At 47.7% G+C, this 26,411-nt stretch overlaps 1 long non-coding RNA gene across 1 annotated transcript; it reads right to left on the bottom strand.

Moving 5' to 3' along the window:
- Positions 1-1,411: 1,411 nt before the first annotated feature.
- LOC123132224 (uncharacterized) lies at positions 1,412-11,158 on the bottom strand. The gene is made up of 4 exons (XR_006464570.1): positions 10,594-11,158; positions 10,417-10,502; positions 2,267-2,374; positions 1,412-1,788 (listed from the first exon to the last, which is right to left on the bottom strand). It is a non-coding gene; the product is annotated as an uncharacterized lncRNA (long non-coding RNA).
- Positions 11,159-26,411: the final 15,253 nt, after the last annotated feature.

The following is a 26,411-nucleotide window of genomic DNA, read 5'->3' as shown; positions in this document are numbered from 1 at the left end:
ATGAGATTATGCAACTCCCGTTTACCGGAGGAACACTTTGTGTGCTACCAAACGTCACAACGTAACTGGGTGATTATAAAGGAGCTCTACAGGTGTCTCCAAAGGTACATGTTGGGTTGGCGTATTTCGAGATTAGGATTTGTCACTCCGATTGTTAGAGAGGTATCTCTGGGCCCTCTCGGTAATGCACATCACATAAGCCTTGCAAGCATTGCAACTAATGAGTTAGTTGCGAGATGATGTATTACGGAACGAGTAAAGAGACTTGCCGGTAACGGGATTGAACTAGGTATTGAGATACCGACGATCGAATCTCGGGCAAGTAACATACCGATGACAAAGGGAACAACGTATGTTGTTATGCGGTCTGACTGATAAAGATCTTCGTAGAATATGTGGGAGCCAATATGAGCATCCAGGTTCTGCTATTGGTTATTGACCGGAGACGTGTCTCGGTCATGTCTACATTGTTCTCGAACCCGTAGGGTCCGCGCGCTTAAGGTTTCGATGACAGTTATATTATGAGTTTATGAGTTTTGATGTACCGAAGGAGTTCGGAGTCCCGGATGAGATCGGGGACATGACGAGGAGTCTCAAAATGGTCGAGACGTAAAGATCGATATATTGGACGACTATATTCGGACATCGGAAAGGTTTCGAGTGGTTCGGGTATTTTTCGGAGTACCGAGGAGTTATGGGAATACGGGGGAAGAAGTATATGGGCCTTATTAGGCTTTAGGGAAGAGGGAGAGGCAGGCCACGCGCCCCCCATTGACTAGTCCAAATTGGACTAGAGGGAGGGGCAGCGCCCCCTCCTTCCTTCTATTCCCTCTTCCCCTTCCTTGTCTCCTACTCCTACTACATGGAAGGACTCCTAGTTGGACTAGGAAAGGGGGAATCCTACTCCCGATGGGAATAGGACTCCCCTAGGGCGCGCCATAGAGAGGGCCGACCCTCCCCTCCTCCACTCCTTTATATATGGGGGCAGGGGGCACCCCATAGACACAATTTGATCTTCGTGATCGTTCTTTTAGCCGTGTGCGGTGCCCCCCTCCACCATACTCCTCGATAATATTGTAGCGGTGCTTAGGCGAAGCCCTGCGATGGTAGAACATCAAGATCGTCACCACGCCGTCGTGCTGACGAAACTCTTCCCCGACACTTTGCTGGATCGGAGTCCGGGGATCGTCATCGAGCTAAACGTGTGCTAGAACTCGGAGGTGCCGTAGTTTCGGTGCTTGATCGGTCGGGCCGTGAAGACGTACGACTACATCAACCGCGTTGTCATAACGCTTCCGCTGTCGGTCTACGAGGGTACGTAGACTACACTCTCCCCTCTCGTTGCTATGCATCACCATGATCTTGCGTGTGCGTAGTAATTTTTACGTTACCCAACAACCTGAAGACAATATTTACAAAAAGGAAAAATAATCTTTGTTAATTGATCACATTTAGTATGAAACTAAACATCTCCATAAAATACAGAGACAAGATAGAATTATGGACGTATCAAGCCAACTATTTAAGTGCAAAAAAGAAAAGCAAACAAAAAGCCTGCCTGCCATTCAAAATACGCACTCGGCCATCCCTTAAATTCATGGTATGTATGTGATTATGATTGTCATCATGTGGATGTGCATGTTCATCTTCCAAGTTACTCAAGCCTGTGATATATTTATTAACTGTAACCTGGTCAGCAGGACCAAGCTCCTCATCATCTTTGAGATCACCAAAAGCTTCTAATGTCTTGTTTAGAATTTCATGTCTAGCATAATTCAACATGCGAAGCTGCAGCAGTAATCAGAATACAACTTTTATGACGAACCTGAACAAAACATTACTATATATATTTAAGGGCAATCACATGTGAAACCATAAAGTACTGGTATTTCTGGAAGCAACATGGTATCAGTCACGCAAAACCTACTCCTCGGAGTTGCTGGATGAAGAAGTTTAACTAAAAATTGTAGTAAGCAAGGCTCACAACATCTTTGGGACTTACAAATAGGTTCAACTGGAAGAAAAATTAATCATTTTCATGCCATGGTTATATAAGATGCTAATCCAGCAACCCTGAACTCATAGGCACATAAATAAAATATGTGTAACAATAACACCATATAATCTTCCTATTTACTAATTAATCTTAGGGAAATGAAAGAGGAGTTATAGTTCAAAAGATTTCTGATTAGCACGCATAAACACAAATTCTTTAACTCCAAGGTTAAAAAACCCAGAGATGAAACCTGTAATTTGTAAAGCTAACCTTTGTTACTGACAGGTTGTCCATACCAAGTGCGTGTAGCCAAAATTATGTGGTAGAACCATTCAATATCAGTGTCAGAAACACGATGCCACCAGTGAAGAACACAAACTACAAAAACATGGATAAAATAAGCCTTGCTCAAATTAAATTTTCTGATTTTGTATTTTCTCAGGAAAAACTAACCTACCATTGTTCTTCACTGTTCTATAAATCACATAATCCCAGTGTATTCCCACAAGAGTATGGCTAAAAAATATGGACGATCAATTAAAGTATTCTGACATGAGAGGAAATGGATAGTGGAGGGTGAGAGATAGGGAGAGGGAAATGAAAGAGAGCACATGAGGGAGAGAGGGGTGTCGCAATCAAAACAAAAGTATTCTCGCGTGAGAGGAAAATGGATAATGGAGGGTGTGAGAGAGAGGGAAGTGATCTAAAGAGTACAGCCTTAGGGATAGACTAACATGGACAATATGATAGAAGGAGGTTTACATGGTAATATAAAGGGAGTGGGAGGAAGAACTGCAAAGAGCTGAGCCAAATAAAGATCCATCTTAAACAAAAACATCCAATGGACAATGTCGCAATGGGACGCACCTTCCCTTCTTGTGCTTATGGGTGTTCATATTCATCTGTGAGCCTAACCACTAGCTTTTGTTCTGTTCCTCTAGGTCCAAAATCTCCACATAACGATGTCTACCTAAATGCCCATGGTCATGATGGTTTAGATTTTGCGCCAGCGTCTACCCCAAGTGATTCCCAGACAACATCTCTACTCCTGAATGTCGCCAAGCTATCTACCAGAAAGCATGATAAAGAATGCAGTAATAACTTGACAGAAGAATAAATGGAGCGGAGAAACGCGCGAAGGCGAGAAAATTATCGGAAGAAAAAGGAAGAGAATACGATCAAGCTCCAAAGTGAAAAGCAGAATGTTTCTCGACCCCCTCTTGGCGATATCACCAATGTTCATCAGCCTTCCCATGAGATACCAGGTACGGATCTAGAATTTATACTTGGTATAATTGTAGCGTAAATTTGGTAATGGTAGTTATGGGGCAACGTGATAAAGAAAGCAACAATAACTGCATAGGCAATAAAAAGAAGCAGAACAACACACGGAGGCGAGCAGCTTATCCGAAGAAAAAAGATGAGACTGTGACCAACCTCCAAGATGAAACTCAGTGTGTTTCCCGACCCCCTCTTGATGATATAACAAGTGTTGATCAACCTTCCCATAGCATATCAGGTACATGTGTTTAATTTTTCATTTCATAAATTAAGTAATCGTTGGATAGAATGACCTCATTCTGCAGCTTCGTGCTTGTTGAACATGGATGATATGGTTATGTTTCAATTTTATTGTTCAACCAACCAACCCAACTAGCTCCAGCTATACATCCTTGTCACATGCCGATGCAACGTTGCCTGCTTCGAGTACTCCCATTGTTGGGTACATTGATGACAATGTACTAGCTGGGTGGCAACGTGAGAAAGAAGAACAAAGGGAGCAAAGAAACGCACGGAGACGAGAATCTTATCGGAAGAAAAAGGAAGAGGGTACGATCAACCTCCAAAATAATAATCAAGTGCAGCGTGAGCGACGAAAGGAACAACGAAACAACAGGACCCCTGATGAGCAGGGAGAGTCAAGTGCGAAGAGAAAGACAGAGTATGCTAGAAAGAAAAACACCCTTTGTGCTGAATCGATCACAATGCCACGTCCAGATCTAACTAGCGCATTGTCCAACTCTCGCGCTTTCAACCCTCATGCACATTGACCGACTCTCACACTTCCAACCATCACGCAACAATCTCACAGTGAACAGATAGATCGTGCTACAACCGTCAAGTCGGCCCCCACATACATTCGCAACACCAAAACCGATGGTAGATATCCCATCAACGATCATCTTTCATCTTGCAATCATTCATCGGTTATTTATAATGATTCGATAATATTGTAGGTGCATACCTAAGCAGAACCCTAGGTGATGCTGATGTAGATGGCAACCTCATAAAAATCAATGAGCCCCTACCAAGTGCCGACCAGCAAACCAGTGATCCGGTAACAAAAGCGGATTATGGCGCTGGCGAGCAGAGTCATGAGTCCAGAGCTCAGTGTAGGACGAGAGAGCGAGCTTGCAAGGGAAGTATGGCAGCGAATAAGCATTAGGAGAAAATTGGCAAGCGAAAATCATGTTCGCAGGTGCCACGTGTTGAGAGGATGGCTCTGCTAGACCGTCGTAATGCAAGCTTTGTAGGTAGGGCGAACACCCCAGCCGTCAAGTCCATCTCCACATCGGAGATTAGCTCAACCGGACAACCTACCGTAGTTGAAGCACACGGTGCCTCAACATCATCTAGCACACCGGAGTACACGATCAGAAGTAAAGGTAACACCCCCATCCTTACTCTCCTTGCGTCCCTTGAGACTGAACCCTCATTTGTGTTGTTTGGCACCTGGGTAGACGACATGGACGCTTACCTCAATGGTCTCATGAATGATAATGCCAATCCCGACAACCTCTTTGAATATGAATATTACCTGTTTGCTGGTGAAGGTATGTACACCCGCTTGAGCGTGATCCACATGTTGGGGGTATCACACTAATTAGAAACATTCTTTGCAGGCTCAGATGTTGATGACATGGAGCACGACAAATTGGAAGACTCAAGGCACAATAACTATGTCGACCATGATCCATTTGACTATGTGTACTCAAACCTCCCAGCCAACACACACATCCTGAAGCACGCCGCGAACTGCGACCACTGCAAGGCCAAGAAGTTTGTGTCCGAGGCCCCGGGATTCTGTTGTTGCAGTGGGCAGATCGAGCTGAAGCAACCGGAGCCCATCCCGGAGCTCATGAGGCTTTGGTCTAGCACTGATGTGGACTCCAGGCATTTTCAGGAGAACATACGGTTCTTCAACGGCCACTTCTCCTTCACAACCCTCGGCGTCAGCCTCGATGAAAGCTACACAAACATGAAGTCTGGGGTGTACACGTTTCGGGCGCACGGCACCATCTACCACAATGTTCATTCCTTCGGGCCAACATCCTGTCTAGAGCATCTACAGTTGTACTTCTACGATGACGACCCATGCCTAACACACCGCAAGGCTGCCACCAAGCAATTAGACCAAGATGTCATCAGAAAGTTAGTGGACATACTCAGGGAAAACCCGTACTCCCAGCAGTTTAGGAGTTTGGGTGCGCATAGGGACAACCTCGACGATTACAGGATAGACCTCAACACTGACCAGAGACTAGACCAAAGGAAGTATAATAGACCTCTGTTATCTAAGGTGGCTGTAATTTGGGTGGAGGGCACTGACCTAGCGAAGAGGTTCGATCGTAGGATTACACTTTGTGGGAATGACAACCAGAGACACAGTATACATGTGACGGCTGGCTCGTATGACCCGCTCTCTTACACACTCTTCTACCCAAGGGGGGAGCTCGGTTGGCACCCGAAACTACCTAAACGTTATGTCCCTTGGCCGGTTGTGCAACAACCAAGAGGTGGATGTGATGATGATGATGATGATGCAGGTAAGCCTTATGCGTATTATGTCGTTTTGATGAATTGTATAGTTCTCATATGAATCCGAACTTCCGCGTTACTCATCCATGTGCAAAGGGGAATAGCAGGTTATGCATCTCGGTGAGAGACTACTACTGTTACATGCTGCAGACATGACCTGGCATATTCAATCCCATACTCTGTGGAGCACGATTGCTCCAGTAATGGGGGGTGGACATGTACATCAAGATTGAGAGTTGTAGGTTGAAATGGTACAGGAAGAACCAAAAAAAGATCCGCGCCGACCTGTATAAAGGAGTTGTTGATGCAATTACATCCGGAGAGACCCGGGCAAGTGCTGTTGGAGTAAGGATAGTGCTCCCTGGAACGTACCCAGGTGGCGACCGCGACATGAAGCGGAGGCATATGGATGCCATGACAATTGTCCATACCTACGGAAAGCCTGACATCTTCTTGACCATGACCTGCAACCCTAACTGGAAAGAGATAATGAATGAGTTGTTTCCTGGTCAGACAGCGCAAGACCGACCTGATCTTGTGGCTCATGTGTTCCATGTCAAGCTAGAGGCTATGAAAGAGATGTTGTTCAAGAAGAATATCCTGAGTGTTGTTGTTGCACATGTATACATAGTCGAGTTCCAGAAGAGGGCCTCCCCCATGCACACTTTTTGTTGATCATGGATTCTGCCTATAAGCTTGTTGTTCCGGAGCAGTACGACCGACTTATTTCTGCTGAACTCCCAGACAAGAAGAAGTATCCTAAACTCCACGCCTTGGTGGTGAAACATATGATGCATGGACCATGCGATGCTCTCAACCCCAAAAATGTGTGCACGCAACAGAACGAGTGCAAGTGCAGATACCCGTGGCCGTTCAATGAAAACACGGCACAGGGCAAGGACTCATACCCAGTTTATCGTCGTCAAGATGATGGTCGGCAGGCTAAGGTCCGGGGTAAAATGTTGGACAACAGATGAGTTATGCCGTATAACCCTTACCTTCTGCGTATGTTCAATTGCCACATCAACGTTGAGGTTTGCTCCAGCATAAAGGCCGTCAAATACCTTTACAAGTACATATACAAGGGCCATGATAGGGCTTCTTTCAGCATCGACCAACCCGACGCCGATGGTAACATTGATGAGATCAAAAAATACGTAGACGCGAGGTGGGTTACTCCTCCAGAGGCGATGTGGAGGATATTTGGCTTCCCCTTGTGTGCCAATGAACCGCCTGTCCTACAATTGCCTCTTCATCTCCCGAATATGCACAGGGCGGCATTCAATGAGCAAGCTCACTTGACCGACGTAGTCGCCTCTGAGAATGCTTCCAAATCCATGTTGACAGAGTATTTCAAAGCTAACCAAAACCACCCGTGGGCTAGGAATATATTGTACAAGGATTTTCCTGGAAGGTTCACATGGCAGAAGGGTAAGAAGTATTGGAAAGAGCGGGTGGAGCGTTATCAGATAGGTCGAATTGTGTCTGCCAATCCTGCCGAGGGGGAGCGATATTATCTGCGTGTGCTGCTAAACCATGTTGCTGGCAAGACATTCTATGAGGACATGCTCACCATGGACGGTGGGCTATGCAGGAGCTTTAGAGAGGCTGCTGAAAGGTTGGGACTCATCGAGGCAGATAACACGCTCGACGACTGTCTTACCGAGGCAGAGCAGTGGGCGATGCCATGTTCGCTCAGGAGGCTCTTCGCAACAATTTTGGTGCACTGTGAGCTAGGCGACGTGCGTGGTTTATGAGATAGGCACTTCGAGCCTATGTCTGATGACTATCGGCAATCACACATGTGCCCGATTGAGGTGGAACAGATGGTGTTGCTTGACATTAGGGGTATGTTGCAGTCCATGGGAAAAGACATAGCCGATTTCGCTCTTCCATGCATTGACGATGCGTTCGACCCAAACGTGGGCGAGGCCAGAGAAGTGATCGAGGAATCCAACATCGATTTTGACATCAACCACACTAAATTGGCATCGTCGCTAAACTTGGAGAAGAGGGTTGCATACGACGAGATACTAGCTGCTGTTGAACGCGGTGATGGGGGTGTGTTCTTTGTTGATGGCCCGGGAGGTACAAGGAAGACCTTCCTGTACAGAGTGCTACTCGCCAAGGTTCGAAGTGAGGGAAACATCTCTATCGCTACCGCGACGTCAGGTGTCGCCGCTTCTATCATGCCTGGAGGCAGGACTGCCCACTCGAGGTTCAAGATCCCATTGAGCTGCGACGATGGCGCCTCATGCACCTTCACGAAGCAGAGTGGTACCGCCAAGCTACTGAGGATGGCCTCATTGATACTATGGGACGAGGCCACCATGACTAAGCGACAGGCGGTCGAGGCACTCGACAACAGCATGCGCGACATCATGGGAAGACGGGACCGACCCTTTGGAGGAAAAACTGTTGTGTTTGGCGGGGACTTCAGGCAGGTGCTTCCAATCGTCAGGAGGGGGTCCCGGGGTCAGATAATCGATGCAATCCTTCAAAGTTCACATCTCTGGAAGGGTATGCGCCAGCTAAGGCTCGTCACCAACATGAGGGCTCATAATGACACCTGTTTTGCGGTTTACTTGCTAATGGTAGGCAATGGTACCGAGGAAGTTGACGATCAAGGAAACATACAGACTCCCTGAAAATATTTGTGTGCCGTCTACAGGCGAGGGTGACGACCTAGAGAAGCTGATTGACCATGTGTTTCCAAGACTAGATGACAACATGTCTGATCCAAATTACATGACTTCACGCGCAATCCTCTCCACCACGAACGACAACGTCCACAAGATAAACATACGCATGCTAGAGCGTTTTCGGGGGGAAGAAGTAATCTACCATAGCTTTGATAGTGCAGAAGACGACCCATATGGCTACTACGCTCCCGAGTTCCTAAATGGATTGACTCCCAATGGTCTGCCTCCGCATGCACTCAAACTGAAGCTCAACTGCCCTGTCATACTTCTGAGGAACATTGATCCGGCTAATGGTCTATGTAACGGGACGAGGCTTGTGGTGCGAGGTTTCGAGAGGAACGCCATCGACGCAGAAATTGTGATTGGACAACACGCAGGAAGGAGGGTATTCCTTCCTCGAATACCCCTATGCCCGTCTGACAACGACATGTTTCCATTCAAGTTCAAGAGGAAGCAATTTCCTGTAAGGCTTAGCTTTGCTATGACGATTAACAAGGCTCAAGGACAGACGATTCCGATTGTTGGCGTGTACCTACCTAATCCGGTGTTTTCTCATGGTCAACTCTATGTCGCATTGTCTCGAGCCACCGCGAAGAGAAATATAAAGATCCTCATTGAGAAGGACAAGGAGAATGCCAAGAAGCAAAGCAGTAAATCAAAGAAGCGAAAAAGACCTACCTTGTTCTTACAAACCTTGATGAAGAACATCGTCTATAAGGAAGTCCTTACAGGCTGAAGTCCGCCCTTAAATATGACAGAGGATTTACTCTTATGCTACAGATAAGTTGGTGCTCTTCGGTGTTCTTGTACAGATATCTTATCTTTCGATGTTAGCAATTAAACCTTATTATGTTTATACAACAAGTCAAATATTAATAATATTGCCTCGGATTTGTGACTTTGCAAGTTGCCAATTTTTGTTGTATGTGGCATTATTTTCCCTTTTGTTGGATTGCTTATGTATATTATTCTTTTGTTATTTTGTAATCAATCATCTACTACATCTAAACTCGGCTTTGTTTTCCTGCACGAATTTTGCACACTGCCTGGGTCACTCCGTTGTTGTAAAACTAGACTCCACTGGAGTGTTCTACATTAGATAAGTTTATATGATGCGGCCCCAAAGCATGCAATTCTGAACATGCAGAAAACAAAAAAATATAAGCATGCAAACAATAATATTACACCAAAAATATCACAACTATATAAACTTTCATCTCTGTTACTAATTAGGAAGAAGGTCATTTCTACTGAAACTACAATGACAATGTCACTAGACTAGAAAACAACTGAATCTTTAATCCCAGTGCAGTAGTGAAACAGTGAACCTTTAGGCATGTTTGCATGCTTTCAGTACTGTCACAATTCAGGCCATAGTCGTTTGACATAATTTTCTTGGTTTGGTGCTGAAAATTGGTAGTGTATTGTGAAATAACAGTACTCACAGATTATTCTACTGTTATTTATCTAGAGATGGGAGTAGGCTGAATTAGAGCAGGATTGGGCATATGGATACACACAGAAATCGAGCTGAGTTGCTTTTTAAACATGTAGATGCTACTCCTTGCTGTACTTTTTAAAAATACTCCTTGATGTGCATTCAGACTCAGAATTCAGAGTGGCTAGAATTTAGTTGCAAATCAATCAGATACGGCGCACCAGCGAAGTGCTTCCACAAGTACACCTAGCAGTTCAGACCTGCAACTACTCCTACTGCAAACAAAATTCAGTAAATTTCGATGCATCTATTGCAAACAAAATTCAGTGCATCAACTCCATGTACTCCTAGAGTACTCTTTCTTTGAAATTCAGTGCATCTACTGGAAACAAAATTCAGTAAATTTCTAGCAACTACTCCTACTGCACAAAAAATTGAGTGAATTAAGTATGCAGAGATACCTGCCACAACTTGATTCACATGTTTGGATTCAGTTGCATTGATGGATTCAGAGTACTACTGCCGGCACTCCCTGTTTCTTGGCTTGCTAAAGAAAGAAAGCAACCAACCAACAAATTCAGAGGAGGGGCTCGCAAGCAAGCAAGCAAGCAGGCCAAGAGAGCAAAGGAGGGGCTTACCATCAGCAATGCGGGAGCCGGGCGAGGTAGCGCTTGCTGAGACGGTCCATGGAGATGCCGAGGTCGCCGGGCGTGGGGGGCGTTTCGGTTTCTTGGCCTGCTGAAGCAGCCGGAGGCGGGCCACGACAGCGCGTGCTTCGAGCTGGACGAGCGTGAGGTCGTGTGGCCGGCCGGCGGCAGCGATGGGGACGTGGACGGGTGGTCGGCCACGCCGGTGGCTGAGGCGGTGGTGCCCCCGCGGCGCGTCGCTCAGCGCACGCCGTGCCGCAGAGCTTCGAGCTGTCGTCGCTCCTTGCGGAAGGCGGCGGCGTCGGGGAGCTGTTGTCACCCTGGTCGTGCCTGTGAGGCCGGGTCACGGCGCCGCGGCACGTCAGGGGCGACAACGATGGGGCCAACGGAGAGGCAACAACGGCCCGAGAGGGAGAGGCGCCGGTGACGCGGGTGAGGGAGAGGTGCCGGCGAGGCGTGCGAGAGAGAGGCGGCGGCGGCGGTGGGAGACGAGGCCGTCGGTTGTGTGGCTGTGGGGGCGAGAGCGGAGGGAGTGTGGGTGACTCCGCCGTGATCGGGATTGTGTGCGTGAGTGGAAAGGGAGTGGAGAGGAGTGAGGAGGAGTTGGTGGGTGCTGGTTGGCCCATGATGCGAGTGGGCTTGGGCTTCTTGGGGCCTTGGATCAGCAACTTGTGTTGTAAGAAAACAAATGCCTAAAAAATGATGTACGAAAAAGATAGTATATATTAAAGTAAAAAGGGATATAGATATATTAATTAAACATGGATCATCCAAATAAATCTTTTGTATACTTATTCCATATATTCAGAATATCACACAAAAAACACAATTTTGAGTGAAGAAACAAAGTATACTTGGTTTATGTTGGAGAAGGGCGACGCTGAAAAGGGCCGAAAATTCACCGAGTTTTTCACAACATAATGATGTGGAGGCGGTGATATCTCATAAAAAACCAAAAAAGTATGCCAATTTAAGTATTATCGCATAAGGTATTCTTTTCAATGTTATTGTCGATCTTTCTTTCATCATATTGCCTTTTGTATTCAACCAATTTGTCTCATTTTAATACAAATTTGGCTCATTTTTGTATCATAACAATAGACTATGTTTGTATCCCTAAAGATATTACAGTCATCGAATCAATCATGTCTGCCCCAAGAAAACCAAGTTTGTAGACATTGAAGATGCCTTGTTATGAAACGACAATTTGAAATGCTTTATGAAGGATGGTATGTTCTTATAGGATGGTGTAAGACCAATTGCATAAACTTCGTAATTAATAATATAAAGAATATATAATATCGTAAAGATATATATTATGGTCATTGTGGAATTACAGCTGGCTTATGATCATCTATGAGATAGGGCGGGTGAAAAGGTACATATTATTAGCACGTTTGTTTCTGCCAGATAAAAGAAGATGGAGAAAGAGACATAGAAGCATCAAAATTTGTTAAGTGCATCAAGTATATCTCAGTAATTTTCAATAGATTTTAAGTTGGATCATCCCTTATATGTATACATTGCTAATGTGCTATTTTGTTATCGCTTTACATTACAAAGTTAAGTGGACTTAAATTATTATGTAATTGGGACTGTGTTATAGTGTCTCTATCTTTGACGATTTCAGAAGTCCGTGGCAACGCACGGGCATTCTACTAGTACATTAATGTTTCAGTTTCCAGTCTGTAAGAGCGAAGCTTAGATGTGAGACATTTGTTATTTACTTGTAAGAGAGCAAAAAAAAAAGAAATAGGACCCCAATAACCGGGGAACGGTCAGCATGAGGGATGGTCGATCAAATGATTTTGTCGATGGGGCGTGCTGCTCCTAGCGAAGGAATAAACCCTCCCTCGATCGTTCGCCGGGGAAAGGCCAGGGCAAACCCATAATGGCCCAGAGGTCCAGTTTATAGTTTTTTTCTTTTTTCCAAAGTGCCATAAATAAAAAAATACATATGCTTTTTTGTAAGACACAAATAAAAATCATTTTATAATTGCCCTGAATAAAAAAAATGAAAAATGCCATTAATTTATAAAAGGCCATGCTACTTTAAAAAATGCTTTGCACAGTACATGAAAAATCTACCCTAGCCATTAATTTTCTTGTCTAATTGAGAGTATGATGTAATTTTTTTGCTTTATTTTGTCCACTGTGCATAATTCATAAAAAAAATCCATGTCAGTGATTTTTTTTCCATGGCAAAAAATTTGCCATCCTCTTCCTAATAAAAATGACGTGGCAACTGTAATAAAAATGCCATGCTCTCAATAATAAAATTGCCACCCTCCTAATTATAAAATTAACATCCCCCTAATAATAAAAAATGCCATGATATTAATAATAAAAATGCCATGGTATTTTTCATAAACTGCCATCCCTCTTGATAAATAAAAATGCCATGTAATTAGAAAAAGAAAAATGCCATGTTACTGATAATAAAACTGCCATCCTCATAATAATAGTAAATGCCATTGTATTAATAATTAAAATGCTATACTCTTTACTAAAAAATGTCGTAGTATTTATCATAAATTGCCACCCCTCTTAATAAAAAAAATGCCATGTAACTAAAAGATGAAAATGTCATGTTACTGATAATAAAACTGCCGTCCTCCTAATAATAGAAAATGCCATGTTAGTAAAATGACACGCTCTTTACTAAAAAAATGCCATGTGGGGTATTGAAATGACCTAGAAAAATGTCATTTTATTAATTATTAAAAATGCCATGCTCTTTACGGAAAAAATCTCATGTCGAGCCCCCCTACTGCTCGCATGTTTTTTGGGACAAAAAGATAAACATTCGCCGAGCTGGCCTATGTGGCATCATACGCGCGTCAAGCTTCTTGCGACGGTGAAGGGGGCGTCCGCTGGGGCTAGCCTCCCAGGGAAAGGTCACTTGATATGATTTTTCCAAAGAAATATGAGGGGCATTGGGGCCAAAGGAAACTGTTGATCATGCTCTGCTAGTTGATAGCTCAGGCAACATTGTTCTAGAAAATCTTGTGAGAGAGACAAGGAAGCAATCCCAAACATTGAACGTTTGGGATTCTGAGTATTATAGAACGGCACTAGTGATACATGTGATAACATAAAATGCTTCAAGTGCAATAAGCGGCAGTTGAGATTCGCAAGGAAAAGTGCTCGAGGCCTTCACGAAACAATTATAATTTGAATGTTGATGTCTGCTTCTCTGAAGATGAGTCCGATGACATGGGTGGTACTCTGCAATAGTTATAGGAAGGCATTGGCTGACGCAAGCTCACTACTGGAACATGTTCTAGACGTCCCCTCTATAGATTTGATGGCAATGAAAATGGCTTAGCTCTTGGTGGAAAGATTACGCTACTCAAAAGTTATTATCGATTCAGATTGTCCTTAGATAATTCAAGTTTGCAATGGAGAGACTGAGATTGATGGGGAACGTTGCATGGAAAACAAAAAATTTCCTACGAAACACCCAAGATCTATTCTATGGAGATCCTAGCAACGAGAGGGGGAGGTGTGTACATACCCTTGTAGACCGAAAGCGTTAACAATCAAGATCGTGGTTGGCATAATCATACTCCCTTCGCGATCCAATCTGATCCAACGCCGAACGGACGACACCTCCAAGATGTGCATATGTACGGCTCGGTGACGTCTCTGCCTTCTTGATCTAGCAAGGGAGGGTGGAGAGGTTTTATTGGCGGGATTTTGTCTTATTTTCCCCACGTCTTTTCCTCTAGGGAGTAGCACGATGCCGTGGAGAGGACGCATATGACCTTCCAGAGTCTTCTCCGCACACTAGTGTGGGAGCCACTTTGGCCACTTTAGACGTGGAGGCTGACCCTTCCCTAGCTCAAGCCGAGGTACTAGAGGGCGCGTTCCATCCCCCACCAAACGTATGATGTTGAGGGTGGGACCCTTCCACGACCGAGGTTAATACTTCAGCGGTAAAGGACCAAGGTACGAACCGGGGAGGAGAAATCCCCTAGTTCATGAAGAAAGGTTGGATGCCGGCTTGACATCCTCAACTCACGTGGTTTCAGACCTACGTGAACATCCGGCGATCGTCCCCCCTCCTGCAGCCAACAACAAGGCGTTGGAGTCTCCCGTGTGGGCCCCGGGTATTTCCAAGGCTGAGCTGGCGGAGCGCCGCCAAGCGGCGTAGATGGATCAATCAAGATCCTTTCTTCTCCTCGACTATCATGCCATACTCGATGCGAACTTTGGCCAGTTTTTGTCCACCGACGCTGGCATAATGGAGGTGTTCCTTAGCCTTGCCAACATCGTGAAGGTATGTTGTCTGCTTCTCTCTATTACCTTTAGGTTTAGTACCGAGCACAAAATTATGCCCAATCGCCCTCGTAGTGGACGATGATGCATCGTCTGAGCACACCATAGGCAACTCACGGATTAACGTTGAAGGCGCCATAAGGAGCACCAGTGCTATATCTCTCCTATTGCGAGATATAGTCCGATCTCGCCTCTAGCGTCCCGTGTCATGGGTCGACGTGATACCGTTGCACATATTTTGTCCTTTTCCACTGCTTTGCCTTTTTTGGGGGGTTTTCTTTTTCTGTTTTTGTTTGTTTCTTCATCGTTTTTTTCTTCCCCAAAAATGGTTTCCTTCGTTTTCTTGTATGTTTTTCGTGATTTTCTTTGGGTCTTTCATCTTTCTTTTTTCTTTGGTTTTATTTTGTTCCTTTTTCAGTTTTCACCAGGTTTTTTCCTTTTTTATTTTTTTCTTCAACACATTTCTATATTTTATCGTACACATTATATGTTTTCAATATTTTTCAATGATTAATATTTTCTGAATATATGTTTTGATATCCACCTTTTTAATACATGTCTTCATTTTTTTCATACATAGTGTTCATTTTTGTATATACCAGAATCATTTTTATACATCTTTAACTTTTTTGTAATACATGAAGGCTATTTTTTCAAATATATGTTTTGATGTCTAGTTTTCATACATATTGTACATGTTTCATATACATATGAAACATTTTTTATATATGTTTAACATTTTTAAAATACATGATTAACAATATAGAAACATATGTTTGATGTCTACTTTTTTCATACACATTTTTCCATTTTTCATATACACCTGAAATATTTTTTATACAAGTTTTTTGGCGGGGGCTCTATACACGTTGAAAAGTTTTAAAATACAATATTAATATATTTTGAATATATGTTTCAACGTATGCTTTTTCAATACAAGTTGTACATTTTTTGTATACTTGAAGAACATTTTGTATACACTTTTAACATTTTGCATGATTATCATTTTCTTATTATGTCACGCTACATAAACATTTTTGAATGCTATCAACAGTTCTTCAGGGTGCACGGATATTTTTTGTCATACTACATAAATATTTTCTTATCAATTTTTAAAATATAAGTAAAATGGTTATCAATTTTTGAAATGTATGTAAAAGTAATAAAAGAAATAAAAAGGAAAAGAAAAAACACGCGCTAGAGAGACCAGCGCTGCAGTAAGAGATCTATAGATGCTGGAGTAAGAAATCTATAGACGCACCGATATAGGAGCTCTCGAGCTCTCTTGGTTGGTTCGGGAGAGAGTGCCAATTCAGCGCCTCTAGCGTTAGCTATCCCCCACTAGGCTCACACCCTGCATAACGTGGGTTGGCCCACCAAAGCAAACATTGTCCGCTGGCGCCCGCTCGGGTCAACCGCCTCCTTGATCGGTCGAAGTTCCTAAAAGATGGTTTGTTCTCCTAACTTGTTAAGTTGAAAAATGACTAAGAATGTTGACCTTGACTTTATTCATTCGTTGTTGACTCAATCGTTGACCGTTTCCATTTTCAAAATTGTTTTGAAAAATTGCATATTTGAAAAACTTCATGAATTAAAAAAAAGGTCATGTATTATGGAAAAAGTTCAAAATTTCGAAAAACAATTTTTGGTTTCCACGTCTTTGATTTTTTTAACAAATTTGACGAAAAACTCAAAATTTTGAAAAAAGTCAAGATATTTAAAATTTCACGTTTTTGAGAAAAAGGTTCACGAAATTTTGGAAAAGGTGCACAAAATAGAAAAAGTTCACAAAATTTGGGGAAAACTTCATGGATTTGAAAAAGTCACAAATTTGAATAAATAGTTCACACATAATACACGTTTTTTGCCGGGGTTCTATACACGTTTAAAAGTTTTTAAATACATGATTAATATTTTTTCTAATATGTTTAAATGTCAGGTTTTTTCCAATACATGTTATACGTTTTTCATATAATTGAAGACCATTTTTTATACATGTTTAATTGTCGGGGGTGTCGTGCGACATATGCCAAAGGATGGCTTATCATAAAGGGGGCTAATAATACGTCGCCGGTGCCAAGAAATGGGATAAGACGCAAACATGCACACCGGTGAATCTTGCCCAGGTTCGGGGCTCTCCTAGGAGATAACACCCCTAGTCCTATTCTGCGGGGTCTCCGCATGATCACTCAAGCAACAATAGTGGCTACAAGTTTGCTCCTTGAGTTGTTTCTCTAGAGGGGGGAGAAGAATAAGGCTAGCCCTAACTTCCTCTCTCTATATGTGTGGGTGAAATGAACTAAGGTCTGAACCCTTTGCATGGGTCCCCTAGGGGGTTTATATAGGCCTACCCCCAAAGGGTACAAAGGTAATCTGGTCGGGTGTTGGCCCTGTCTGTCAGTGTCTACGGTCTTCGGCTTCTCCGCCGATCGCTGGGGCCCGCCGCCTGGTGGGCCCTGTTGGCTGTCTCGTACTTGGTCGACAGGCCGTACCCACCGCTTGTGGGTCTAGCCTGCTGCTCAGCACTGTAGCGATGCTGGTAATGATGCATGCTTTGTCGGGAGAGGCGTAGCTACAGTACCGCCGCTTGGCGGGCGATCACTGTAGCCATCCCCTATCTCTTCTGATTAATGGCGCACGAACTTTAAGGAGAGGAGGGCCGTCTGGTCAGGGGCCGGCCTCTCCTCGAGCCGACTGGTCAGGATTCGCCGCCCTCTGGCTCCTTGCGGACAGGTAGGGCCCACCGCCTGTGGGCCGTACCGACAGTCCGTAGTGGGAGCATGGCCTTCTCTGCCATGGGTGATGTCACGGGCCGCATGGCGACAGTGCCGTGCCGGGCGGGGGACGTCCGCCCCGTATGATGCACTATGGCCACGCTTGGCCCTGGATTCGGGGGTAGCTGACAGCACTGTAACCATGCCCCATCTCATCGTCATAATGTGGTGCAAACTCTAAGGGTGCTTGGGGCTGCCTGCTAAGGGCCGACCTCTCTAGAGGCCACCCGCTAGGAGTCAGCCCACTTTGAGGCTGCCCTCTGGGCCTTGTCATCTTTTGGCAGTTGGCCGCTCGGACCAGCCGGCTGCGAGAAGGCGGCGCTTCGGTCTTTGATTCTTGAGGGGCGCAGCCGGCCCCGATGTCTTGAAACGCCATGGGGAGCTGATGAGGCTACCCATGGCTAATTACTCCGACAGTAGCCCCAAAGCTGGTGGGGCGCCGCGGCTAAAAGAGGCGAGGAGCCTCAGCAGTTTCTCACTCTATGTGCTTCATTGATCTTTGCTTCGTCCGTCTTCTGGAACACCGACTGTTAGGAGCCGGACATGACCAGGCGGGCTGCCTGCTGGTTTTTGAAATGTCTCGGCGGGAGGTGGGTGGCGTGCCGCCCTGGCACCAGCCTTGCCGCCTGCCAGCTGCACGCCATGTGTCGCCAGTCGGCCAGGCCGCCTGCCAACCCACGCGCGCGATGGGACATCACAGCAGGCCGGGGCCCACCACTACCGGGCCTTGGCACACGCGCGGATCCGCTGCGACCAAGGCGAACGGTTGGGATTCCGGGGCACGATTACTCCATGTCGTTACGGCGTGGTTAATGCGGGGTCGTGGGCACAATTAATCCCACGATCCCCACGCCCCATCCACTCGGCTTCGCAGCCCAAGGCTATAAGTAGGGGGGGAGGGGGCGGCTCTGGCTCGCGCGCCCTCCTCTCCCTTTGCTCACTCTTCTTCTTCTCCCTTTCTGCCGCCGCTGCACTCCCACGATACGCCGAAGTGCTGCCGCGACCCATCGTCACCAACTCCAGCCCCTCCGCCGCGTCGTTGCTCCGTCAGCCTCGAGCTCCCATGGCGCGAGAGCGAGCCGACGACTGGGATGGCTCCAACGTCATTGAAGACCACATCACATTCCTCCGCAACACGCGGCGGTTGCACGACGAGGGCTATGTCCGGACACGCGTCCCGCCGGCGAAGGAGATCTCGCCGACGCCGAAGGAGGGTGAGCGCGTCATCTTTCGCTCGCATTTCCTCCGAGGCTTCGGCCTGCCGGCGAATGGTTTCCTTCGCTCCTTTCTTTAGTTCTACAACCTCCAGCCGCACCACCTCACACCAAACACGGTGGTGCTGCTGTCGGCCTTCGTCACGCTTTGCGAGGGCTACCTCGCCGTTCTCCCCACTCTCGAGTTGTGGGGAGAATTCTTCTACACCAAACTCGTCGTCTCCGCCAAGGACGAGCCATCTCAGTGCAGTGCCTTCGTCGCGGTACGGCGCCCAGGAACCGGCAACCGCTTCCCGTCCATCACCTTGACCCAGTCCGTCAAGCTCTGGCAGAAGTCGTACTTTTATGTGAAGAACGTCAACCCGACACTAGACTTCATCAACCTGTCGGCCTATGAGGCCGGCCCGCCGGCCGAGCCGCGCACCAACTGGACCTTCAAGCCGAAGCATCTGTCAGCCGCCTCCACCGCCGCCGTCGCTCGGCTTTAGGAGATGTCGGAGTCGATGGGCCTCAAGGCCTCCGATCTGCTGACCGCCTTCGTGGAGCGCTGGGTTCTCCCTCTTAAAGGCCGGCCTCATCTGATCAGCCAGATGAGCGGGCGTTGAGACCCATGCCGGCTGAGCACCAAGGAGATGCCGGCCACGGAGGTGGCCCACCTGGTGAATGAGATTGCGAACCTCAAACTCTTGGAGCCAGAGTGGAGGTTCGGTAAGCGGCCGTATACCCGCGCACACCCGCCGCCTGCGGTAAGTTTTCCGACTCTTAGTCTTTCCTTCGTCCGCCGGGTTCTTCTTTGCCGACTGACCAGTCGGCCACGCTGCAGCTCCTCATGACCCAGCCGGCCGCCGACGTCTTGGCGCAGGGCCGGGAGTACCTGTCGGACCGGTCGGTGAGCGATGTGGACGAACCTGATCTGGGGGCGGCCGCCAAGGAGGCAGATGATGCCACGGGTGGTGGCGATGGAGCAGGCGGCTTCGGAGGAGGCGGCGGCAGTCTCGGGGACTGGCCGGACGACGACGAGGAGGAGCACGTGCCGCACCGCCCGCAGGTTGCCAGCAAGGCACCGCCCGCACCAGGCGGCGCACCAAAGCGTCGAGTCGGCGCGCAGCTGCAAGGCGCCCGGTCAAAGAAGCCCAAGGGCCCGGCCGCAACCACCAGGCGGGAGGAGGCCGCCGCGAGGGCATCCCGGTACCAGAGGGCCCCGAAGCAGCCGCCGACAGTGTCTGCGTAAGGGCACAACTTTCCTTGTGTCTTCCTTTGTTCTTTTTATGTTTTTCTAGAAACCTTTCTGAGTTTTCCTCGTCATGTGTGGACAGTGCCCCACTCTTCCTTGAGCGGTCGGCTTCTGCCTCCATCATTGGGGGGATGGAGGGCTCTTCCAACACCCGCCACATCGACCCGCTCATCGACCTGCGGGAGGCGACAGAGAAGAACGCGCAGGAGGCGCATGAGGAGAAGGAAAGGGCAGAGCAGGCGAAGGCGGACACCGCCAAGGCGACGCGGGAGGAGGCGGACACAGCAGCCAAGGCACAGGCCGATGCCGCGGCCAAGGCCCGGGAGGAGGAGGCGACCAAGGCCCAGGCGGACGCGACCACCAAGGCGCAAGCAGGGGGAGCCACGGGTGGCTAGGCTCCATAGCTGGTCGTCCCACTGAGCTCCATGCCGCCGGCGCCAGAGGTCCTGACGCCGTCTGGAGCGGCCGACAACGACCAGCCGGTCATGGAGAGGAAGGGAGGTGACGCTGTCATCCCAAAGAAGGAGGTGACCCAGCAGACGCCGGCTGCAGAGGCTCTAGGTAGTCGGCCTGACACGCCGCCGGCGCCTCGAGTCGGCGGCGAGCTGGTGGTGGGGGCGATTCCTGTCGTCCGCACTCCGACGCGTCGGGTGTGACAAGGGTGACTTCAGCTCCGCGGCCTCAGGAAGTTGGAGCCTCGGGCTCGTCAGCCTTGGAAGCGGAGGCCACTAGCGCCGTCCCGCGGGAGTGGACGCCTTGAGGTGGGACGAGTGTCCTGAACAAGGCTGCACAGGAAGTCCACTCCCTGCTTCAGGCCCAGGGCGACGCCCTCCAGGACTACACGAAGAAGTTCTTGGCGTCGCGAGCTGCCGTACGGGTATGGTCCTTATGCCTTTGCTTTCAATCTTTGCAATCTTCTGTGGGGGCGCGCCAGCGCACCCACTGGGTGTAGCCCCCGAGTTCCAGGCCGGCTGCTGAGCAGGCGGTCCAGAACTTAAATGTAGGCTCCAAGTGCCGACCTTCTCTTTTTCTTTGTTGATTCTGTTGTAGGATTACCACAACATTTGCGCGGCCGCCTTCAACACCCAAGTCCAGGAGCTGGACAAGTGGACCGCCGAGCTGACCGATAGCCAGAGTAAGTGCTCCTCTCTTTATTTTCACGGGGGCGCGCCAGCACACCCGCGGGGTGTAGCCCCCGAGATTTGGGCTGACTGCTGAGCAGTCGGGTCGGATCTTTTGGCAACTACCTTTTCTTGTTGATTTATCGACCTCTCCTCTCTCTTGTCTTCTGCAGGAGCCAATGCCACCTTGCGTCAGAAAATGGGCGAAGCTCAAACCGCGCTGCACGCCAAAGAGGAGGAGCGCCTCAAGGCGGAGCAAGAGCGAGACCGCCTGGCCAAGCAGCTGGCTGACCAGGCGGACAAGCACAAGGCGGAGCTGCAGAAGCTCAAGGACGCGGAGGAGGCCCTTGAGGCCGAATTCAAGACTGAGCGCTCGAAGTGGGCGGACAATGAGAAGGCCTTCTTAGATGGCTATGACGAGATCGAGGACTTGCTCGATGGTGAGTTGTCCCTCTCTTTCTTCCGCTGGCTGACTTGTCGTATGAGCCGGCTTGTGGCTTCATATTTCTTTTTCTTCTTATGCAGAGTACTTCCCCAGTTATTTCGTCACCGCCAGCCAAGCCATCGAAGCTCGTCGTGACAAGCGGAGGAGGGCTGGTGCCACGATCGGGCCCAACGCCTCGCCCACCCTCGCCGAGCAGCTGCTTGCCATCTAGGCTCGTCTCCAGCCGGTGCATCGGGCTCTCCGTTGTCTTCAGCGCGCTGGGGCCCAGGTGGTCGCTGCCCTCTGGCCAGGTACTCTCATTTTGCGCACCGTCAACCGGACCTCCAAATGGCTGGAGGCGGCCATTGGCTGCATCGAGGCATGGAAGGGCTCCTCCGCCCGGGAAGGTGCACGGTGGGCCCTGGAGTTCGCCAAAGGGTGGTACCCTGGGCTAAACTTGGACCAGCTGGCTACTCTCCGCGCCAAAGCCGGCGAGGAATTGGAGGCGGTGGCGCCCTAGCTCTATCACCGGGCCGCGGTGATCGCCGAGTACACGGGCACCGGCATCTTCCTCCCCGAGCTAGATGAAGCGGGCGCCGAGGTGCCGCCCAACTGGTTCGGGCTGGACCCAGAAGGCGGCGAGGACTCGGTGGAGGAGATCGCCTCCAGTGATGAAGGCGAGGAGGAGGATGATGAGGACGGTGAAGACGACGCGCCAGATGGTGAAGACGAGCGTGATGTCTACTACACAACCTTCTTATTGTAGACGTTGTTGGGCCTCCAAGTGCAGAGGTGTAACACCCTCGATGCGACTATAGCTCCCACGTGTCGAGGCACGAGTTAGAGACATAATCGCATTGAAGGCATATGTCGCAAGTTAGGCAATCTTCACAACATCCCATGTAATATGATAATAAAAGGGGGAGTTAACATAGTTGGCTTACACTCGCCACGTCAATCAAGTACATAAATAACATTACATCATCCAAACACTCATGGCCCGACTACGGCGCCAAAATAAAAGATAACCCAACAAGCGACACGGTCCCAATCACCCCCAACTGGGAACCACTACTGATCATCGGGAAAGGAAACATAGTAACATTGAGATTCTTCGTCGAACTCCCACTTGATCTCATACGCGTCTCCTGGAGCAGAATCATCAGGCCCTGCATCTGGTGTAATAGTAATCTGTGAGCCACAGGGACTCAGCAATCTCGCACCCTCGCGATCAAGACTATTTAAGCTTATAGGTATGGCAAGGTAAACTTAAGTGGAGCTGCAGCAAGCGACTAGCGAGTATGGTGGCTAACTTATTCGCAAAAGAGAGCGAGAAGAGGAGGCAAAGCACGAGGCAGAAACTAGAGAGCAACCTACGCAAACATTACTCGAACACCGTGTCCACTTCCCGGACTCCGCCGAGAAGAGGCCATCACGGTAACATACTCAGTTGATTCATTTTAATTAATTAAGGTTCAAGTTATCTACAACCGAACATTAAAAATTCCCATCTTCCCATAACCGCGGGCACGGCTTTCGAAAGTTCAAATCCTTGCAGGGGAGTCCCAACTTAGCCCATGACAAGCTCTCACGGTCAACGAAGGAATAGACCTCCTCCCAAGATGTTCCGATCAGACTCGGTATCTCGGTAACTCAAGACACTTCGACAGGTTAAAACAAGACCAGCAACACCGCCTGAATGTGCCGACAAATCCCGATAGGAGCTGCACATATCTCTTTCTCAGGGCACACTCGGATTGTCTAAACTTCCGGTAGGCCAGCCCAGAGTTTCCCCTGGTAGCCACCGGCGGCTGACAGTTTGGACCAACACTCAGAGGAGCACTGGCCCGGGGTGGGTTAAAATAATGATGACCCTTGAGTCTGCAGAACCCAAGGGAAATAAAAGGCTAGGTGGAAAATGGTAAAACCAAGGTTGGGCATTGCTGGAAAAGCTTTAATCAAGGCAAAATATCAAGGGGTTCCCATTATAACCCAACCGCGTAAGGAAAGCAAAATCTGGGAACATAACACTGATATGACGGAAACTAGGGCGGCAAGAGTGGAACAAAACACTAGGCGAGAGGCCGAGCCTTCCACCCTTTACCAAGTATATATATGCATTAAGATAACATGGCAATATAATGATATCCCAACAAGTAAATAAATGTTCCAACAAGGAACGGCCTCCAATCTTCACCTGCAACTAGCAACGCTATAAGAGGGGCTGAGCAAAGCGGTAACATAGCCAATCAACGGTTTGCTAGGACATGGTGGGTTAGAGGTTTGACATGGCAATTTGGGAGGCTTGCAAGCAAGTGGTAGGTATCGTAGCAATGGCATAGCAAAAGAGCGAGCAAACTAGCATAGCAAAGATAGTAGTGATTTCGAGGGTATGATCATCTTGCCTGCACAGTTGTCAGAGTTGACTGGATCCTCGAAAGCAAACTCAACGGGCTCCTCATTAGCGAACTCGTCTCCCGGCTCTACCCAAACAAGACAAACAAGCAACAAGGACACAATCAACCACGTGCAAGACCAAGCAATATGATGATATGATGATATGCTATGCGGGATGCGATGCGGGATGAAAAATGCAAGATATGACAGGAAAAGCATGAACCTGGCCTCAACTTGGAATTCCAAGTGTGCCACTGGAAAGATGAGATGAAATCGCTTGAAAACGATATAAAGAACGGCGGAATCGGAGTTACGGTTTGGAAATGACAAGCGATTCAAAAATGACATCGGTCTGCGATTTACAGCAAGTAGGCATCTAAACGCAATGAGATGAACATGTTACAGCAACCAAACATGACAACAAAATACATGGCAGGGGTGCACACAAGATGCTTAACAAAAGTCCAGCACTGAGCTACAGCCAATTCATCCATTAACAGGTTCAAACAAGCATGGCAAAAATGCATATGGCAAACAGATCTCAGACTTAGTGAAATTAACACTTGTCTGGAATTTCAGATCAGGTAGCCCTCTTCGGAGCAGCAAAACTACATGCTACAGGATCTGAACATGGCAAAGTAAAGCATGGCATGGAGCTACTCAAAGAGCTTAACAAAAGTCCCTTGGTGACCTTGAGCCAAAAGGGATCAAAAAATACAATTGCAAGCATGTGAAGATAGCAAAAACATAATCATTTTTCACACTTAGTGAAAACTGACACATGCTGAAATATAACTCAAGTAGGCATGTTTACGAGCTCGATGCACTCACTACGGTGCAAGTCGTGGAAAGACAAGCATACACCCATCAAGAAGGCACAAAATGCAATCTAGACATGGCGAGAACAATAGCATAGCATGCACGGATCAACTACAACATCACCGGCAAAATTGCAAACAAGTTGACAATCTGCCCAGATTCACAAAGTAGCAAAAGTAGAGCTCGATTGACTCAAGCTAGGGTGCTCCATAATTGCAAACAAAGATATGGATGGATAGAGCACTACAAGATTAACAAAACATCCTTACTGATCATCCTCAAAAGAGGCACGGATCACTAGGAAACAACATGAACATATGGCATCATGAGATAAACAGATCAAGGACTTGGTGGAATTACTAAGTCCCTGAAAACAGAATTAGCAAGTGCACCACTTTGCAAGCTTGCACAAATCACCACACACATCACAAAAATACATGGGTTGCACCTCTGGAAAGATGACAAAACCCTTAACAAAACACATGTAGAACTCACGGGCATATCATGCACACAATAATCATGGTAAAAATGACAAAAGTGCTAAACGGTGTAGCAGATCTGACAATTAACTCAAGTAGCCCTCTTCTAACAGCATTTCAGGCATCAAGATGAACTCAAATGAAATTATGCAATGGAATGAAATGATGTACTCTCTGAGATGAACATTTTGATATGCTATATGCATGAATCGGAGCTACGGATGCAAAGTTACGGAGCTACGAACATGTGCACATGGACTGAAAATATCTGGGACTTAAGAAATTTCGACCTTCGGATCTAGGGTTGACCCGGCACGCGAACCGAGGCGGCGGCGGGCACTGTTCACGGCGGCGGATCCGGCGAAGACGAGGACGGCGGCCGGCGGGGGCGACGTCGCCGGTGGCCGGGGCGGCGGCGCAGGGGCCCGCGGTGGCCGGAGCTGGTGTCACACCCTAGCTAGTCATGCATTAGAGTGTTGCATCATGTTTACTCTTTCATCAGAAACTTGAAATGGGGATGACAGAACCCCCAGTCCCCTCTGAACCCAACTAGGGTTACTAAAATAATTTTTCAATGAACCTGAAATGCCCTTCTAAAATGCCCATCATTTTTGTCTTGGTTCAGAACCTCTGCCAAAAATGGTGCACATTTTCCTAGGCCATCCTAGGGTTTTTGAATTAAATCATAAATGTTTGAATTTGGGCATTTAAAATAATATAAAATATTTAAATGCTCAAATATCTCCAAACTAAAATGTTTCATGTTGGAAATAATCCAACTATGGGCCAGGAATAGTTTGGTGATTTTTGAAGTTGCCTAGGTATTTTATTAAATTCAACAAAGTTGCAGATATATTAAATAAAAACAGAAAACAGAAAAAAAAGGGGAAAACTTCCCTGTGCGGCCCAGCCAACTGGCCGGCCCAGCAAGCCAGCCCAGCCCACCACCGCCGTCGTCCTCCTGGCGCCAGTCGGCCAGGCGTGTGGCCGGCGCGCGCGCACGGCCGGAGCGCCACGCCACCAGCCCGTCTGCCTGCCTCCCCCCCGCCAGCGCGACGCCGCGGCG

This window comes from Triticum aestivum, chromosome 6A (genome assembly GCF_018294505.1).
Source record: "Triticum aestivum cultivar Chinese Spring chromosome 6A, IWGSC CS RefSeq v2.1, whole genome shotgun sequence".
In the NCBI taxonomy this organism is placed as follows: domain Eukaryota; kingdom Viridiplantae; phylum Streptophyta; class Magnoliopsida; order Poales; family Poaceae; genus Triticum; species Triticum aestivum.
Note: the sequence above shows the minus strand (reverse complement) of the source record. Positions and strands in the feature narration are given on the sequence as shown.